At 40.1% G+C, this 20,238-nt stretch overlaps 1 long non-coding RNA gene and 1 pseudogene across 1 annotated transcript; both read left to right on the top strand.

Moving 5' to 3' along the window:
* The first annotated feature begins 2,768 nt into the window (after positions 1-2,768).
* On the top strand, positions 2,769-11,683 carry LOC137099689 (uncharacterized). Its single transcript, XR_010910786.1, has 7 exons — positions 2,769-3,265; positions 4,487-4,585; positions 4,731-5,429; positions 5,887-6,005; positions 6,433-6,581; positions 8,243-8,312; positions 11,321-11,683. It is a non-coding gene; the product is annotated as an uncharacterized lncRNA (long non-coding RNA).
* A 1,419-nt stretch (positions 11,684-13,102) lies between these two features.
* Positions 13,103-18,792, top strand: LOC137102109 (NLR family CARD domain-containing protein 3-like; annotated as a pseudogene).
* Positions 18,793-20,238: the final 1,446 nt, after the last annotated feature.

Consider the following 20,238-nt stretch of genomic DNA (forward strand, 5'->3'; position numbering starts at 1 on the left):
TGCTGCTAATTTCATTACTCTCACTGTTTAAAGCACAATCACTAAGAAAGAAACTAACTTATGAGAACATCCAAACATAAGATCTGCTAAAATCTCTTATTCCATAAGTCGCTCGTGTTCTGTTCTTTACAGTGAGTGTGTTCACATGGACTTAAATAAGCAGGTTACAGTCGGCTTTCTCTGATTTAAGAACATGGATAAACACCAACAGTGGATCTAAATGAGCTGTGGGAGCTCAACACAATACTATCAATAGATGTGATTCACAGACACTGAACTTCCAGCTGCTCTTGATGAACAGACCAGCATCTTGTATGATCATCACTTGGAAGATGTTTTGGATGAAAGCTTCTGCTGAATGTAGATGAATCCTTCCTCTTAGTTATTGTTGTCCTCCAATAAATCTACATAGTAAAACTGAACTGTACAATAAATATTCTGAGTTATATAGAGGAACATGTAGAAGTTCTACTGCCCCCTACTGGCCAACATGTTCAGGATTTCACATAATAAATAAATGAATAAATGACTTTTAAAACATGAGGATAAGTAACCAAGGACATTTACTGCAGCACTGTGAATAAATACATTTACTGAAGTACTTCTACTACACAGGAGTATTTCTGTTAGTGAGCTTTTCTGTTTTTAAGCTTCCAGTAACTTTCAAGTTTATCTGTTTTCTAATGGTTAGTATCTTTGTTTTCTTGTATGAATTCCATAATAATATCATTTAATTTGTGCATGAACTTTTAGTTACGTTAGGGCAGGAAAGAAATGTTTGTGAGGAGAAAAACTTTGGGGGAAGATTAGTTACATAGACCTGAGTTACTTTAAGATGTGGTTGATGGCTCTCAGTAATATACAGATGTGGAACATCAGTCTGCTGTGTGTGTGTGTGTGTGTGTGTGTGTGTGTGTGTGTGTGTGCGTGTGCGTGTGTGTGTGTGTTACCTTATAATAGAAAACAAAAAAACTTTGTATTTAAAAGAAATTTTTTTTCAGTTTTGTCAGGTGATTTTACTTCATCTAAATAGTTTCATAAATCCAAAGACTGAACATCACAGTTTCCTGATTGGAGTAAATTAAACAAACAAAATTCAGCTACAAGTTATTTTTTTTTTATTTTTCAAACATTCAAATGAATAAAAAGGTGTGAACACATTTATTTTACTTCCTCAATTTTCTCTGAAGCAGACAGAAGGTTGAAGCCTGACAGCAGCATCAGTAAAGTAGATCATGTTACTGCATTTCTCTCTGCCACAGGTAGTAGTTTATACTACAGTAGAAAACAGTCAGTGAAGTTCAGCTACTGTCCGTCCGTATTTGAGAGCCTGAGGCCTGAGGCTGCTGTTCATCCAGAACATAAAGCCCCTTTAGGCAATTTAGTTTTTTTGGACTTTAAATAAATCTTCATTCATGTTTTATTTTTTATAAAATTAATAAAACACAAAACGTGTTTTGCTGACAAACTGAAGTTTCCTGTAGAAAACAACTTTTAGGTGTTTTGTCAACACGTTATCATCCCATAGCGTCAGATACTGATATGCTCCTCTCTTCACCCCAAGAGGAGCATTTCACGGCCTCAAATATAGGTGACAGTGCAGAGTGAACAGGAAACATGAGGGAGGAGATGGGGTATGTGTCTGACTGAGTGCAAAGGTCCCCAGCTGGACTCAAACCTTGGTTGCTATGTTTAACTTGACATGCTCTAATATGACTAACCCTCCACCATGGGGAGTGATGTAATCTGATTCATGACTTTAAAGATCCATCACACCACCAGCTGTAATCATTCAGCAATGAGCTATATGTTTTATAATGGATCTATTTTATAGGTAAATTATTGTCCACATACCTGAAACTGTGACATTTAACACATCACATTTCCTGTCAAACACCTCTCATGTCTTTATTTAGTTTGATCTGAGACAGGAAGGCAGCTTTTCACACATATGCAGGAACACAAAGTTCAAATGTATTTATTCAGACAAACACAAATGTATTTAAAGTATCAGTGGTTGTGGTTTGTCCTGCTGCTACTTCCTTGATGCTCTCTGTTCAAAGCTGCCTGACTCAGACAGAAACAGACAGTGAAGACTGGTCACAAAGAAGTTCACTTAGTTTTTAGCTCTTTAGTTCATCAACATGTCGACAGAAATTAAAACTGAGTCTGATCTGAAGGTGAAATATATCAGAGGAGAGAGAGAGAACATGGAGGTGGAGATGATGGAGGATGGAGATCAGTATGATGATGTTGGTAAGTATAAATATGATGAATAGTAGAAAAGAGTGTGAGGAAGTTTTAGGTTCAAACAACCTCTTCACTTTTCCTGCTGTTAAAAACAAAGATGGTGATTATTGTAGTAAAAGTAGATTATTAGGTCACTTGGTGTCATTTGGTTCCACTGGAGTTTAAATCTCTTTGTTTTCCACAAGAAGCTGAACTTCATTAAAGGGAAACAGCTTCAGATGTTATCGTGCAGTTCGACGGCCATTTTGTTCACCTTCACACATGGCAGCAGGCCAGTAGGTGACTTTCAGGAGATATTAGATGTCACTGTGTCCTTCACTTTAACTACAAAAACTACACGCTTATGGTTAGAAACAAAAATGAGAATGATGTGGACTGAGAAAAACAGTTTTGGCTAAAATTATCAGCGGAGCAGGGGGGGGGGGGGGGGGGGGGGGGGGGGGGGGGGGGGGGGGGGCTTCTGGGGCTTAAGCTTCAAATCATTTCTCTAAATGACTTCAGCTCTGAGAGACTTGTTCCAGTCAAAGAAAAGGAGCTACAGTCTCCTGTATGTTGGCTTGGTCAGGGTGAGACAGGGTCTGAAAGCTGATGTTCAAGACAGTGTCACAGGAAACAGGACACAAACTGCTGTCTCTGGTTTCAAAGCCCTGTGTTTTGTTGCCTTCATATCCACCCCGACCTTCTCTACAAAGACTGACTACGGCCACTAGATGTCAGCATTTCCCCTCACATCTTGATCATAACAACTGTGCCATTAGGTAGTAGGTGACCTACTAAAGCATAACTGTGGCTGTGACAATGACTGATAACCATGCATTCAATAGCATGAGAACACTGGAACACTGCTGTCAAGAAAGGGCCAACAATTCTGAAATAAATGTGTCTGTGGATTTTGTCTCTGTAGAACCACACAGTGAGAAGAAGCTTCCAGCTGGGAGAAACAGCAGTTTCAGAGTTTTTACAGTGTCTCTGGGAGTTCTGTATCTTCTGATTCTGGCTGGGATCATCACACGCCGTGAGGACTTTTATTCCATAATGTTGAAGGTTTTATTTTCTCCTAGAAATGATGTTAGAAACATGTTTCTTACAAATGAATGTTGTTGAACTTGTTAATCATTTAGTCCTGATCAGCTCTGGGCTCATCACACACAGTGTCCTAAACCATAGGATTATTAAAGACTGTCCACAGCTGCTGGGCTGCTCTCCAAGCACCAACCATTTGTCAGCTTGTGAGGAAAATTCAAATCCAGTGGATTCCATCTTCTTAGTGGCTGTTCCATCAGTAAACAGGCTTTGAAAAACCCACAGACGACCAATCATTTCAAAGAAACACAGGATAAAGTCGTGACCACCTAAAGCTCGAGCTGTTAGAACTTGGTTACTTTGCGTCTCCATTGATGTGCTGCAGGGCTCAGATCTTGGTCCTCTTCTTTTTCCATCTATACTACATCCCTGGGTTCTATCATCCACTCACATGGCTTTTCCTATCATTGCTATGCTGACGACACACAGCTCTTCCTGTCCTTTCCACTGAGGACTCCACTGTCTCATATCGCATTTCTGTCTGTCTCTCTGACATCTCTGCTTGAATAAGAGAAATATATCTTCAGCTCAACCTTTCCATCAGCATCAACATTGGGTCTTCAATGATTGTCCCCACTAAGTTTGCCAGAAATCTGGGGGTCATCCTCATACACAGACTGACATTTACTGACATGTCCTCTGTCTCTAGGGCAGCAGATTTGTCCTCTACAACATCAGAAAGATCAGACCCTACCTTTCTGAAGATACAACCCCACTCACTGTGCAGGCTCTGCTCACACCTGGTCTCAAACTACCTCAATGTCCTCTTGACAGAGCTACCAGCAGCACAATCAAACCCCTCCAGATCCAAAATGCAGCAGTACGTCTCATTTTTAATCAGCCAAAAAGGACTCATGTCACACCACTGTTCAGATCTCTGCACCTGCTTCCTGTAGCTGCTCACATCAGGTTTAAAGCTCTGACTCTCACCTAGAACATGGTCAAATCACCAGTAACGTTCTATTTCATTCTCCACACCCATAAGCTCTGTAAACAAACACCATCTTGTTTTCCCTTTAAGAAGATTAAAGTGTGTTAGTGTTATTAAGTGTGACAGTGAAACTTTAACGTGCTCAGCAAACTTCAATATGCTGTATTTAAAACACAATGATTTCATGGTTTTGATCTGTTTGGATTTGGTTTTTCCCTCCAGATATTTTAGTGAGTTTGGAGAAAAATGATCTGGAGAAGAAACTCAACAACCTGAGTCCCAGATACAATCAGTCACAGCATCTCATCAAGCAGCTTCAGGGTAAAACTTCAGGATCCAACTTCACAATGTTTCCATGTTCTCATAGTGTTTTTCTACTGTTCTAATACAAAGACAGCAGTCAACAATACTCAGTTACAGAGACTCATTGTTTCTTTGCTTTTGTGTTTCTCATCATTTCATTCAGTCACCAAAGAAAAAGAGCTTCAATCCAGGATTGACAACCTCATCAAGAACTACAGTCAGTCCCAGAATGAAGCCAAACAGCTCCAGGATAAAATTTCATGTAAGATTTTGAAATTATAACAAATATCATTATACACAAGATTCACCTTCATGTTACGTTGAGACATGACAGGATTCATATTGTTGTAATGTTGTTTTTAAGACACGTCAGTCACCAACAATCAGTTACAGGATGAAATAAAGCAGCTGAAAGACAAAATTAAAGATAAGAAAAGTTTAAACACTAAAAACAAAAACCAGGATTAAACTAATTTCCATGATATGACTTAAATGTGCCTTTATGTTCAGTTGTTTCATTTTGTTGAACATTTTTCTATGTGGATATTTCTGTTGCAGGTCATCACTTAAAAATCTGAGTTTTAACTTCTTTCTAAACTGAAGCTGAAAGAGAAAAGCAGCAGATTAAGATCTTATTTTACACAGTGACACTACAGATCATCATCATTCTGATACTGAATGACATGAAATCTGTCTTTAAACATTTGTTTGACATTAAGGGAAGTTGTGTCCTGAAGGATGGAAGAGATTTGGATGCAGTTGTTACTTTAAATCCACTGAGAAGAAAAGTTGGACTGAGAGCAAAAAAGGCTGTGAGAACAGAGAATCAGATCTGGTGATTATCAACAGCAAAGAGGAACAGGTGTGTGTGTGTGTGTGTGTGTGTGTGTGTGTGTGTGTGTGTGTGTGTGTGTGTGTGTGTGTGTGTGTGTGTGTGTGTGTGTGTGTGTGTGTGTGTGATCTTTGATGAATCTGTTCCTTGTGTTTCTGACCTGCTGTCAGTTTTTATAGACAATGAAAAGTCACATGAATATGGGAGAATTTTGATGAACTATAACCAGGAGCCCTGATCTCAGTTAAATGAAGAAAAGAAAAAGATGTGAATGATTCAAAAAGCTTCTGCATGAAAACAAAACAAATACATTCTGCTCATAGAAAATATGAACTTTAGTTCCATTCAAACAATGTTTGTTACAACTTGGAGGAAAAGAAAAGTTGTAACAGATTCAAATGTTCCTTCAAACAGAGTCACATGATGATGTTACTAGAACAGAAAAACTGAATGATGAAAGAAGAACTGATTATTGACTTTCTGTTAGGACTTTGTCACCGAGCTGAATCAGCATGAAGAGTCCTGGATTGGTCTGTGGACACAATGGTCACAGACACAGCAAAAATTTCAGTGGAAATGGGTGGACGGATCAGCTCCGATAGAAAAGTGAGACAGTGTTTATTTCTATTACAGTTCAGTTATTGTTAAAACAAATGACAACTGTGCTGATTGGGAGTGAAAAGTCTAACAGACAGTGACTGGGCTCAGAGAGAGAAACACTACTGAACATGTGCAGTGGCTTTAAAAAGCAGGAATCTGAGCAGGAAGACACTAAATGCTGCTGGAGTCTGAGCAGAGTCACTGACTTTGATTGGAATGAATGGAGGAGATCTCAGAGTCCTGGATCCAGGTTTCAGTTCACATCTGGGATCAGACTTATCCCCATGATCTTTTGTGTTCTCAATGGTCTACAAAGTCCCATAGAGAGAAATACTGAAAAAAATTGACATAATCTGAGTAAAAATTAAGTTTATTTAAATACAAAAAGAATCTGGAATTTATGATGAAAATATTTGTTTTATTCATCCCAAAGGTTCTGGGCAACAAATCGGGAGAATCCTACAGACTGGTTTGCAGCGTGTTGTGAGAAACAGGGAAGATGGACAACACATGAATATAATACTGGTACAAAAAAGTGGATCTGTGAGAAGAAGATTTCCTGCTTCCTCTGATGACAGAGAGGTGTGTAGTGTTGGGATGAAGCTGTTTGTCAAACTCTGAAATGTTCTTCCTGATCCTCAGAGTCATCTCACATTTGTTGACTTGTTCATTCTGTGTCACATGTTCAATCCTCTTTATTGCATAGATATTGTCCCTCTGTGCTCTATGGTGCAGACAGAGTAGTGGGGTTGGAAGTCGTCCACACAACAACTACATGTGGACTTACTAACTCTGTAGTCCCACTAAACTGCTGCAGTCACAGGAAACTCTTCATGTTCATCTTCCAGTCTTTACTGTTGCTTCTGTTTTGTCTGTGACACACCTGGTCTCAGCAGCTCATCATTGTCTTTATTATCATAGAAATTCGACTTTATCTTCTTATTTTCCACCAGGCTCCCTGCACAGTGTGAGCACAGAAAAAAACAACAAATTAATTTAATTAATTATTATTATTATATTCTAAAAACAAAAACATCAAAAATACCATGTCAGTACTTTTAGCTCATATCTCTGAACTTGTTAAAGAAGTTTGTTTATCAGATATTAATAACTATCCAGGTCACATGTTTGTGTGTATTTAGTCTGTACAGCACAGGAAAGCAGCCTCTGACAAATGTATTTCTATGAATGTGCAGACAGATGCTTCTTGATGTGTAAACGGATATGATTAAAGTGTCAGTGGTTGTTGTTTGTCATGCTGCTACTTCCTTGATGCTCTCTGTTCAAAGCTGCCTGACTCAGACACAAAAAGACTCACTTTTTAGCTCTTTACATTAGCAGAGCTCTAAACTATACAAACATTTTATTTTATGTTTGCTCTCACAAGGAAACAGCAGCCAACCTCGACACTTTACTACTGACTTTTCCCATTACTTGTTTTAACTCCTTAATATTTTTTTATTGTCTCTGTGTGGAGCTCTGATCTTTGTTATAGTCTGAACAAGCCTTGTTTGTTAGTTAAGATCTAAGCTTTGCTTGAAATAAAAAAGCACGGTGGAAACATTTTCTGTCTTTAATACTTATTTAAACAATGATAGTTTTCTTTTTATATAATATATAAATGTAGACATATAAAAATATAAATAATGCGATCCATGATCAGGGCTAGAGTTGAATTGTTTGGAGATTAAAAATGGGTTGAAGTGGAAGGAAGAAGCATAATAATAATAATCATATAGATTTTTGATAGGTGTAAAATGTTAAAGCAGCCCTGTCATGTGACCTACGACTAAGCTGAGTTAGTTTTGTTAAAGCACCTTCTGCACCCAGAGAACTGCTGCTCACTGGCTATTTTCTCTTTCTTTTAGATTGTTCTCTGTGAACCCTAGAGATGGTTGATTGAGAAAATCCCCCTGAATCAACAGTTTCTGAAATACTCTTAATACACTTAAAACACCTTTCCTCCCTGTTTGATGCTCACTTTGAACTTTAGCATTAATGCATTGAGTTGCTGGCCTGTGATCGGCTCATTAGACATCATCACTGCATGAGGCCTGTAATCAAACAGTAAAAACTATACTAACATCAAAAACAGTCAAAGTCATATCAAATCATATGTGAAATTACTATGAGTAATATGAGTCTTTATGTCAATTGGGAATTTCTGGTAGATCTCAATATAATTGTATTATTATAATAGTCTACAACTGTCTCCTGGACTTCTCTGTCCATTTGTCCTTTAGGGTTTCAGAGGCCGTTCTGCATGGAGCTGGAGGCTCAGTAGTAGCTGGCTGCTTCACTTTCTGACCACTAGTAAGTTTTACTTTAACCTGTGTTGTGTCTTTTCATTACTTGTTTATTGCTTTGTGTTGCACTCAGCTTTTAATGTCAGGCTCAAGGAATGTGGGATCATTTGATTTTTCACAAATTGTCTGCTCAGAAAAGTATTGCTCTGTCCAACCTGTGGGAGGGAAGACGCGTCAATGTAAATGGTCTGTACACGCCCATACAGGCGTTTAAATACGAGTTACTGATAATAAGTAAAGTTACGTAAAGTGACGTACGTAAATTCCCCTCTACATTAGTCGAACCGTTGATGGGGTCCAGCCAGTAGGAACTAAGATGACTGAGTTAGCGAGTCCACTGATGAGAGTGCGATCATTTAAGTATGGGAGGATTTGAAGCAGAGACAAACAACATGTTGCTCTGCCAGCTCTGGTAATTGTTTGACTTTTGCTGCTGAATTGATGAATGTAGATTGAATCACATTCCTTGAACTTCATTGGAACTAGTCTGTAAAAGTAGTTTCTGTTTGGGGAACTGTTTTTTTATTGCAATTCATTTGTGTGTGTGTGTGTGTGTGTGTGTGTGTGTGTGTGTGTGTGTGTGTGTGTGTGTGTAATAAAAGCAATAAAAGAAATGATACAAAACATGTCATACTTAAATAATATAATGATGATATAATGATACACACACAAAAAGGGGGAGGAGCTGCTACTACCACTTAATAATCAAGAAGAAGAAGATTGATATTGATACTAATAACTATATTCAAAATCTATTATTACTGCTAATAATAATGAGGGATATTAATAAGAATGATGTTATTTATTTAAAAAAATAGATAAAAACTAGGATAATGACTAGTCTAATTTTTTGCTATTTGTGGTGGGGGTGTGTTCGTGGAGATGTTTGTGGCTTCAGTCCCAGGCATTTTGTTTGAGTAAAAATGTTCTAAGAATAAGTTCCAAGCTGCATTGAAGTTGGCTGTATTGTTTTTGTATGTAGCTGATGTTTTTCTATGGTCATGTTTTCTGTGAGAAGATTTGTCCAGTGACTGATATGTAGTGAGGGTTTATTTTTCCAGTTTTGAAGATTATTTTCTTGGTGATTGTTAGAGATGAGGTCTGAGGTCTTTATATTTAAGTTGGAGATGATCAACTTCTGAGATGTTGATCAGAGGGATGGAGATGATCCAAGAAAGTGGAGAGTGTCTCTGTCACCGCTACCCAGAATCATTCATCGGGTTACAGGCCCAAGTGGCGTGAAAGTAACCATCTGTGCTACTTTTATTTATTAGATTTATACTGACATTAACACACTGGTGGACTCTATTTACTAATGAGGTGACATCTGAAGGCAGTTGCTTCCACTGGATTTTAGTTGGTGGCTGTAGCTGTAATTCAGTTAGTAAGGCATGGACCACAGGGTCAGTGGTTTGATACCCGGTCCTGGCTACATGTCGAAGTGTCTCTGGACAAGACCCTGAACCCCAAGTTGCTCCCGTTGGGTCAGGTCAGCACCTTGCATGGCAGCCACTGCCATCGGTGTGTGAGTGTGTGTGTGTGAATGGGTGAATTGCAAAACGCTTTGGATAAAAGTGCTATATAAGAGGCTATTTACCAGTTTATGTTTGTGGATGTAACGTGACAACATCTGGAAAAGTTCAAGAGGTATGAAAACTTCATCAAAGCACTGTATATAACACCAATTCACAACAAAGTCATCTCAAGCCCAGTTGGTTTTGCAGCAGTAAAACTGAAATGGGATAAAAATAAAAGACTCATAAAAGTGTCTGAGATGAAATTGTTGTGAATTGGTGCTATATTATAAAATTGTAATTGTATTTAAGTCCTGAATTGGTTTCTGTGTTCATGTCAGCTTTTCCTCCCAGAGTTGAGTTGAGAGATGGCAGAGGGGATCAAACAGGAACACAGAGACATTTTCAGTAGTGAGCAGCTCATGTGACACAGACTCCACATCATTCAGGTCCAGTACAAGTGTGTTTGTAGAGCAGCATCAGTGGTGGATCTCCACCATTTTCCATTTCCTGAGGATGTGTTAGTTTGATTGTAATCTGAGCTCAGAGTGTCAGAACTGGTCGGACAGCTTGGATCAAACTGGCTGAGCTGCATTTTATCCAAAACACAACCATCTTTCAACACTGAGACAGACGTGGTTTGACTGAAAGCTCTTTAGCACAGTCCATGTGTGGACTGTCCCAGAGGCTGAAATGTTATGGGGAGGAGGGGAAAAGACTGTCCACATCCAACATTACTGAGGGTTTTTCATTCATGGACCTGATTCCTGGTCAGTATCATCAAATCATGTGTCACCAGACTAACTTTTTTCCAGGAATCACATTAATATTTCATCAATGAGACAATATTGTCACAATAAAAGTCCTTCAGCCTTCTGTTAATCAGGCTTTTAATGTGAAAACAGTGCTGAGTGTGTTATTGGCTGTAGCTCTACATGCATCAGGAGAACAGCACAGATGAAATCAGTGACAATAATCAGTCTGTTAACTACTAGTTCTTGATGTAGGTTCTAAGTTTCAGCACTAGAGGGAGACATTTACAAGAGGACGTGCTGATGGGGGTTGAAGGTTTTGTCCTTGTGAGGAAAAGCACACAGAGCTCAGTTAGATCTACGTTTTCCTGAGGGGATCAGAGGATGGATTAGAGGCAGATGTTGCCGTTGTAACAAAAGATCTTTAAGATTAGTGACTGTTTGAAGACCAGGTTGTATTTGGATCTGTGTCAGTGGCTGCATGTGGTCTCAACTGAATATTTTCTAATTAAATAGACACATTCAAATGTTTAAACCTTGACCACTGATAACAGACTGTGAGGTTCCAGAGGTCAGAAATAGAAAACACTGTTTTATCTGTTTATTAGCCTTTAGTCCTCATCAGGTGACAGCTGAGGAAATGAGCAGATTCCAGCTCATTTACTAAGATAATGTAGGTCTGCTACATGATCAATGAGTGAAGTTTGTTCTATTAATGTACATGATTCAACTCTACTTTATTTATACAGCTCCAACTCACAACCACAATCATCTCAAGGCCCTTTACAGAGTAAAGTCAAGACCTTAGAGAAGAAACCTCTGACACATCAGGATCAGGTTGGTGGCTGTCTGCTTCAACCAGCTGGGGAGACAGAGACAGAGACAAGAAGCAACAAATAAAACACTGGACAGGTTTGTAGAACCAGGATCTGAACATTGGAAACTCACAGAAGCTTCAAGGGAACATTGTCAGTGTTGTTGCTGTAAAGACTGAGCTCAGCTCCCAGCAGGTGTGGACTCTGCTATGAATCAGTGTGAGGACAGAGAGGAGGGAGTCCCTCCCTCTAAAACCACTCTGTGTGGGGGACATGAGAGCCAGACCAAAGACCAGAGGTGAGATGAGGATCTCTAACTGTCCATGACTCTTGTCCATGTCAAATCAGTCCACCATCATTATTCCCACTCACTGTCACATCTGCCACTCGGCTCCTCAATAACAGCTTAGAAGAACTAATCATCAACTACTAACTGTCTTAGTTAACAAAGAGCCAACCACTGATTAGTCAACTAAGCAACTAAGATGAGACAGCATCTTCCATCAGATTCCATGTTGATGAACAGGAGAACGTTCCTCATCCACTGTCTTCTTACTGACTTTCTATCTGCTTCTAACATTTCAGCTGCTGACAGTCTGCTCACAATTCATCTGGTTTCAGCTTCAAACTACTTTTCATTTGTCTCTTGTTTGTTTGGATCAGGATGAAGAAGCAGAGACCAGACTCTGCTGAACCCAGCTGGGTCTCTATGAAGAGTGACCGGTCTATGGATATTCCTATTGTATTTAAAAATGGACAATCTGCTGATCATAGGTAAAAAATAAAAACTGAGCTTTTTATTTTTTGATTCATCTTCAGCTTTATAGTCTGAGTAGAACTGAAGTTCTTGCTTTGGTAGCTACTCATCTCTTTAGTGAACTGAAGACTTTATTTTACTTTCTTTCTTTTTATTAAGACTTTTATATATTTTATCCAGTGTCTTATTGGTGTCACATAATATCTGCTATGTATAAAGGATGATAAAAAAAAAGGTCACATCATTTACAGTTTATCTGGAGTCAAGTGTCAGCAACATACTGAAAACAGGAAAACTGTAAATGAAAGTTCATAGAATCATCAGTTTTTTAGATTCAAAATACTTTGTCACTGTTTGTATCAGGATGAAGAAACAGAAACCAAAACACAGCCACATCTCTGTGAAGAGTGACCGGTCTAAGGGTCAAGACATTGACTTTAAAGATGAACAACCTGCTGATCGAAGGTAAGAATTTAAAACAGTATCTTGATGCTCAGAAGTCCATGAAACTGACCTGTACGATAAACATATCTGATGTTTTGTCCTTCAATTCCCACCTCCAGCATGAATCTCTACAATTTGTCTACATTCAGCCACTGTACTACAAATTTTCAGTTTTTCCCATTTGTTCTGTAATGAAGGAATCCACCGCTTGTTCACATGGTTAATTTCTATTTCACTTGTTCACTCATCCATCCAGACATTTCTCTTTTCTCCCCAGAGTTGAGCAGCAGAGCTCAGAGGTTCACAGTGATCAGTTTGCCCAGCAGCATCAACCAGACCTGGACTCCATATTTATGGTCTGTACATGTCCAATCACACTTTGACTATGAACTACATAAAACCCAGACTGAATGTTCAACAACCATTCAGGTCCTAACAGAGTCCATGCTGCTGTGTTCAGACCAGCAGGTCTTCAGACTGACAGATGAATCACATGTTGTCTTCTACCACTTTAAATGAAATGCTCACTTCTCATTCTGTTCCAGCTGCTGGAGGACAACATTGTCACTTTTGTGAAGAACCAGCTGAAGGAGATCCAGAGGGTCCTGAGACCAGATGACCCAGAATGCTCAGAGAGTCAGAGGGAGGATGAGGAGGATGAAGAGCAGAGGAGGAGCAGCAGAGAGTCATTTGTGAAGATCACAGTGAACTTCCTGAGGAGAATGAAGCAGGAGGAGCTGGCTGACTGTCTGCAGAGCAGTAAGAGGATTTGAACAGATTTAACATGATGGAAAGAGGAAATGGAAACAGCAGGAGAGAGGTTTCCATTTCCAAACTCTGCTGTAAATATGCTGCACACATCTGTATCAGATCAGAGGCTGTTTGTCCTCCACTGATTATAAAACTGATGGAGGAAGAAAAACTCTACAGACACTTAAATGTTTAGATTCTCTGATTTTCTGAAGGATCCACTCACTGATTTCATTTCTTCTTTGTTCATTCAGGATTTCCTGCTGCAGTGTGTGGACGTAAACTCAAGTCCAACCTGAAGAAGAAGTTCCAGTGTGTGTTTGAGGGGATCTCTAAAGCAGGAAACCCAACCCTTCTGAATCAGATCTACACAGAGCTCTACATCACAGAGGGAGGGACTGGAGAGGTCAATGATGAACATGAGGTCAGACAGATTGAAACAGCATCCAGGAAACCAGACAGACCAGAAACAACCATCAGACAAGAAGACATCTTTAAAGCCTCACCTGGAAGAGATGAACCAATCAGAAGAGTGATGACAAAGGGAGTGGCTGGCATTGGGAAAACAGTCTTAACACAGAAGTTCACTCTGGACTGGGCTGAAGACAAAGCCAACCAGGACATACAGTTCACATTTCCATTGACTTTCAGAGAGCTGAATGTGCTGAAAGAGAAAAAGTTCAGCTTGGTGGAACTTGTTCATCACTTGTTTCCTGACACCAAAGAAGCAGGAATCTGCAGGTTTGAAAAGTTCCAGGTTGTGTTCATCTTTGATGGTCTGGATGAGTGTCGACTTCCTCTGGACTTCCACAACAATGAGATCCTGACTGATGTTACAGAGTCCACCTCAGTGGATGTGCTGCTGACAAACCTCATCAGGGGGAACCTGCTTCCCTCTGCTCGCCTCTGGATAACCACACGACCTGCAGCAGCCAATCAGATCCCTCCTGAGTGTGTTGACATGGTGACAGAGGTCAGAGGGTTCACTGACCCACAGAAGGAGGAGTACTTCAGGAAGAGATTCAGAGATGAGGAGCAGGCCAAGAGAATCATCTCCCACATCAAGACATCACGAAGCCTCCACATCATGTGCCACATCCCAGTCTTCTGCTGGATCACTGCTACAGTTTTGGAGGATGTGTTGGAAACCAGAGAGGGAGGAGAGCTGCCCAAGACCCTGACTGAGATGTACATCCACTTCCTAGTGGTTCAGTCCAAACTGAAGAACATCAAGTATGATGGAGGAGCTGAGACAGATCCACACTGGAGTCCAGAGAGCAGGAAGATGATTAAGTCTCTGGGAAAACTGGCTTTTGAGCAGCTGCAGAAAGGAAACCTGATCTTCTATGAATCAGACCTGACAGAGTGTGGCATCGATATCAGAGCAGCCTCAGTGTACTCAGGAGTGTTCACACAGATCTTTAAAGAGGAGAGAGGACTGTACCAGGACAAGGTGTTCTGCTTCGTCCATCTGAGTGTTCAGGAGTTTCTGGCTGCATTTTATGTACATTGTATTTTCAGTTTTGGAATTGATCTGCTGTCTAAACCACAATCAGTTTATACACCCACAGCTTTCTACCAGAGTGCTGTGGACAATGCCTTACAGAGTCGAAATGGACACCTGGATTTATTCCTCCGCTTCCTCCTTGGTCTTTCACTGCAGACCAATCAGACTCTCCTACGAGGCCTGCTGACCCAGACAGGAAGTAGATCAAAGACCAATCAGGAAAACAGTCCAGTACATCAAGAAGAAGATCAGTGAGAATCTGTCTGCAGAGAAAAGCATCAACCTGTTCCACTGTCTGAATGAACTGAATGATGGTTCTCTAGTGGAGGAGATCCAACAGTCCCTGAAATCAGGAAGTCTCTCCACAGATAAACTGTCTCCTGTTCAGTGGTCAGCTCTGGTCTTCATTTTACTGTCATCAGAAAAAGATTTGGACGTGTTTGACCTGACGAAATACTCTCCTTCAGAGGAGGCTCTTCTAAGGCTGCTGCCAGTGGTCAAAGCCTCCAACAAAGCTCTGTATGTGCACATAGACTATTTCAGATTAAGTGGATTGTTGTTGGCATGACAGAAAACTAATGTTTGTAACTGGTTTCTTTTGTTTTACTGGATTATTTTTAGACTGAGTGGCTGTAACCTCTCAGAGAGAAGCTGTGAAGCTGTGTCCTCAGTTCTCAGCTCCCAGTCCTCTAGTCTGAGAGAACTGGACCTGAGTAACAATGACCTGCAGGATTCAGGAGTGAAGCTGTTGTCTGCTGGACTGAAGCAACATCACTGCAGACTGGAAACTATCAGGTCAGGATTCAGATTTTTGTAAACAGTCATTTGACAAGCTATCGTGATGAAGAGGTTTGCTGACTCAGCAGATTGTCAGCTGGGTAATGTTTTTGTTCTAACCACAGAAACTTGACTTGTTTGTAAAGTAAAGTTTCTCAACTATATTCAGCTGGACTCCACGAGTTTGGTCTGAAGAGAATAATCCCCACAACCAATAAAATATCAATAATTGAAGTGGACACAGATGAACTAATGGAGAGCGTTTACTTCGGACTAACTACAAGGCTCCAATGTCATTGTATTATTGCCAGAAATGAAAGGAACAAATGATGGACATTAGTTACTATAACACACATGAGATTCTGCAGATCTTAAGCAGGAAAATATGTTTTTACTTGTGTAGCAAACTCCTCTGACCTCTCCAGTATCCTTGCAAAGGCAAAGAGCAGGTCCACAACCTGACTTGGTTCCATGACCCACCTTAATTCTAGTTTCTACAGTTGGCTGTTTAGTTGGTAAAAAAGGTGGAGCATGAATTTGAATGATGACATTTTATAGCCTAGATTTAGTTTATGGTTTTGTCTCCAGCAAATGAATAAAGTTAATGTCTTGTCCTGTCATGGAAACATTTGTGTGTGTGTGTGTGTGTGTGTGCGTGTGTGTGTGTGTGTGTGTGCGTGTGTGCGTGTGTGTGTGTGTGTGTGTGCGTGTGTGCGTGTGTGTGTGTAGTCTGTCAGGTTGTCTGATCACAGAGGAAGGTTGTGCTTCTCTGGCCTCAGCTCTGAGCTCCAACCCCTCCCATCTGAGAGAACTGGACCTGAGCTACAATCATCCAGGAGACTCAGGAGTGAAGCTGCTGTCTGCTGGACTGGAGGATCCTCACTGGAGACTGGACACTCTCAGGTATGGACAGATGGACAGACAACAGCAGCTCTCACACTGTTTCTTTGTGTCTCTGACTAACTGAGGAACTCTGGTTCATGTTTAATGGTGGAGATGAGTGAAGGTGGATGAAGCTGATTCTGACTTTGTCTCTTCCTCCAGGGTGGACCACTGTGGACCACAGAGACTGAAACCTGGTCTGAGGAAATGTGAGTGTGTTTTAAGTTTGATTCCTGAGAACACAGCTGCACATGTTCCACTAGATTTGAAGCTTTTCTTGACTGAAGAACAAAGATGAATTTCTCCAGAGTTTCATTCAGGATTTAGCTTCTGTTTTTTGTCAGTGGCTGGAAAGATGTTAGAATTCAATCAATCAATTTCAAATCCACCAACACAACAAAGTGAACACAGTGATCCAACAAAACTAAGAGATACATTTTATTAACAGTGGAGCCAACAGAAAGTGAACTTTGTTTCTTCTGGGTCTTTTGACTGTCACTGTGTCTTTATACAAGAGTTTTGTTACCTTCAGGTGCTGCTCGGTAACTAGTACTTCACAGGTTTGACCAATGGAAGTTGTGTTCAAGGACCCCTCACTTTCTTCTCAGTGTGTTTAAAAAACAGAGCTAAGGTGGCTTGTAGCAGAGTATGTGGTGGAGAGCATGCAGACAGAATCCTCATTAGCCACATTCAGACCAAGTTGATTCAGTCAAAGACTGAAGAGGTGAGTTTTTAGCTGCAGTTCATTTGGTCTATAAAGGAAGGAGGTTTAACTTCAGGCTCTGTGAGGAGGACACATGAATGTTTGGGTCGTCTGTGTCAGAGCACTGGCGCTGACCTGTCATGAAGAGCATTAGAAATATGTGATTTGTAGGTGATATATCAGTGTTTTACTAATTGAGGTTTTGTACTTTGACTGAATTTTAGAGCCGATGTTTTGTGAAAGTAACACAAAAGTAACTTCAAAGTAATAATATTGTCTTAGGAGGTAATATTGTAAGTTAATGAACAGTTGGAACTAACGTGTAATATGACTTTTGAGCAGTAAGTGTCTGTGACTCAGTGCTTATTGTTGCCCTGGAACAGTACAAGAATACAGGTGAGCCCTGTATTCTTGTACTTGGTACATTTACATTTAGTCACTTAGGTGTGATGTCACTTTATTAGGTACCTGTACAATCCAACACGGTAACTCGGCCGGAGATTCAAAACATATATACAACATATACCAGTGTGTGGATATTGAAACTTTTTCAAATTCTCAGTATAGACATGTATTGATAAATCAATACTATTGACAACACTAATACAGACACCAGGAAAAAGTTTGCAACAGCTTTAAAACACATTGAAACACCTGTGTTTAAAGATGAAGCTTCACTAAACACCAGGAGGAGAAAAATAGACTTCAAGTGGAAACAAACACAGGTGTTCCAGAGTTGACTTGTGTCTAATGTGTGTATGATGTGGATTTCATTGATCCATTTCATAAAATGCTCAAGTGGATTGTTGTTCTAACTGGATTGTTGAATTTCACTTGAAATGGAGTCAAACATTCTTCACAGTTGAAGATGAAATGGAAGTTGGAATGATTTACTTTCAGTCATTGTCAGTAAAGTTGCTGATAAACTGCAGCTGTTTGTGTCTTGTTCTCTCCATCAGATGCCTGTGAACTGGAACTGGACCCAAACACAGTAAACAGAAACCTACAACTGTCTGACAACAACAGGAAGGTGACACATGTGGAGGAGGATCAGTCATATCCTGATCATCCAGACAGATTTGACTTCTGGCCTCAGCTGCTGTGTAGAAATGTTCTGACTGGTCGCTGTTACTGGGAGGTCGAGTGGAGAGGAACAGTTTTTATATCAGTGAGTTACAGAGGAATCAGAAGGAAAGGAAACAGTTATGACTGTGTGTTTGGAAAGAACAATCAGTCCTGGAGTCTGATCTGCTCTTATCATAGTTACTCTGTCATCCACAATAAGAGAACAACGTCAGTCTCCTCTTCGTCCTCTGTCTCTCACAGAGTAGCAGTGTATGTGGACTGTCCTGCTGGCTCTCTGTCCTTCTACATTGTCTCCTCTGACAAACTGATCCACCTCCACACCTTATACACCACATTCACTGAACCTCTGTATCCTGGGTTCTTGATCAGTCCTGGTTCCTCAGTGTCTCTGTGCAGTGTGTAGGTGTGAGAGTGTCTCCTGTGGACAGAAACTCTGCTGACTGAAGATCAGCTGCTGAAATCAAAGTTCCCTCTGTTCACCATCACACACACTCTGCACCATTGATACTTGGACTTAGGAGAAACATTTGGATGGTTCTTTCATTACTGCCAATCATTTAGGTTGGTGTCAGGTTTGTGTTGATGATGAAGAAAATGTGTTCACTCTTGCACCAAGTCATCCATCCTGTCCACCCTGAGTGTTTGTGTTTTCCTAATTAGAACTTCAGCACTAACAGCAAAGAAAGAGAAAAAGAATGGGCAGGATGCACAGGCTGTGATCCTGCCTCCGGTAGAAGTAGGAGAATAATGACCACTCTGATGTGGACGCTCGACTTGTGTGGTTAGTGTGGAGCAGAGTTGTGTTGTTGCTCCTAACTCCATGAATATATGATGTGGGACATCACAGCCTTTGACCTGCTTCTAACAGGAAAGAAGCATTTGTTCAGAAAGCAGCTGCCAAGGATTCAAAGATGAAACATGGAGATGAGTTGACTTGAGAGAAAATCTACAACACTGTTTGTCTCATTTTTATAAAAAATAAAAGCAATGAAAAGATGTTTGTGCTGGTTGTGGAGAAACTGAAGCTTTGATACTGACAGTGGTGAAAATGCTTTATTGTTTTGACGCATTCGACACATAAAACAAACTGTGACACCTGCTGATCACATCCTTGGTATCACACATGAATGGGTGAAATACATAATGCTGTTTTCTTGCTGGCAGTATTATTATTGGTATTTTGTTCAATAAAGTCTCTTATGAAATCAGATCACTGTAAAATGGGCTTTTTAACCCTGAATGAACAGAACTAGAAGTATATCTAATATTAAAAAGCAGCACAACACCTCTCTGACATGAGTGTGATGTAATAAAGTTTCATTTGAGGTGGTCACATGATTTTTCTCTGCTTCTCTGTAATTGAGGTTCTGACACACTGTCACAATACTTCTGCTTTGAAAGGTTGATGCTGTAAGTCGTGTTGTGTGTGTTGTGGCACTAGACACAGAAACAGGGAATAGCTGCATCAGACAGTTGGCAGCAACATGAGAAGTAGATTTGCTGCTTCCTCTGATGACAGAGAGCTGTGTAGTGTTGGGATGAAGCTGTTTGTCAAACTCTGAAATGTTCTTCCTGATCCTCAGAGTCATCTCACATTTGTTGACTTGTTCATTCTGTGTCACATGTTCAATCCTCTTTATTCCATAGATATTGTCCCTCTTGGAAGTCGTCCACACAACAACTACATGTGGACTTACTAACTCTGTAGTCCCACTAAACTGCTGCAGTCACAGGAAACTCTTTATGTTCATCTTCCAGTGAAAACCTTCATCAGGAGACTGAGAGCTTTAGTTTGGAAAATACAATTTTTTTTTCATTGTTCTGACAAATAAATGTTTTAATCCACGTTTCTATTGTTAATTTTTAACATGTATGGGGGAGAAAAATAATCAACCCGAGAAATATTACACAAAGAAATGTTGTAGACTTTGATGTGAATTAGTTTC

Source organism: Channa argus, chromosome 1 (assembly GCF_033026475.1).
Source record: "Channa argus isolate prfri chromosome 1, Channa argus male v1.0, whole genome shotgun sequence".
Lineage (NCBI taxonomy): Eukaryota > Metazoa > Chordata > Actinopteri > Anabantiformes > Channidae > Channa > Channa argus.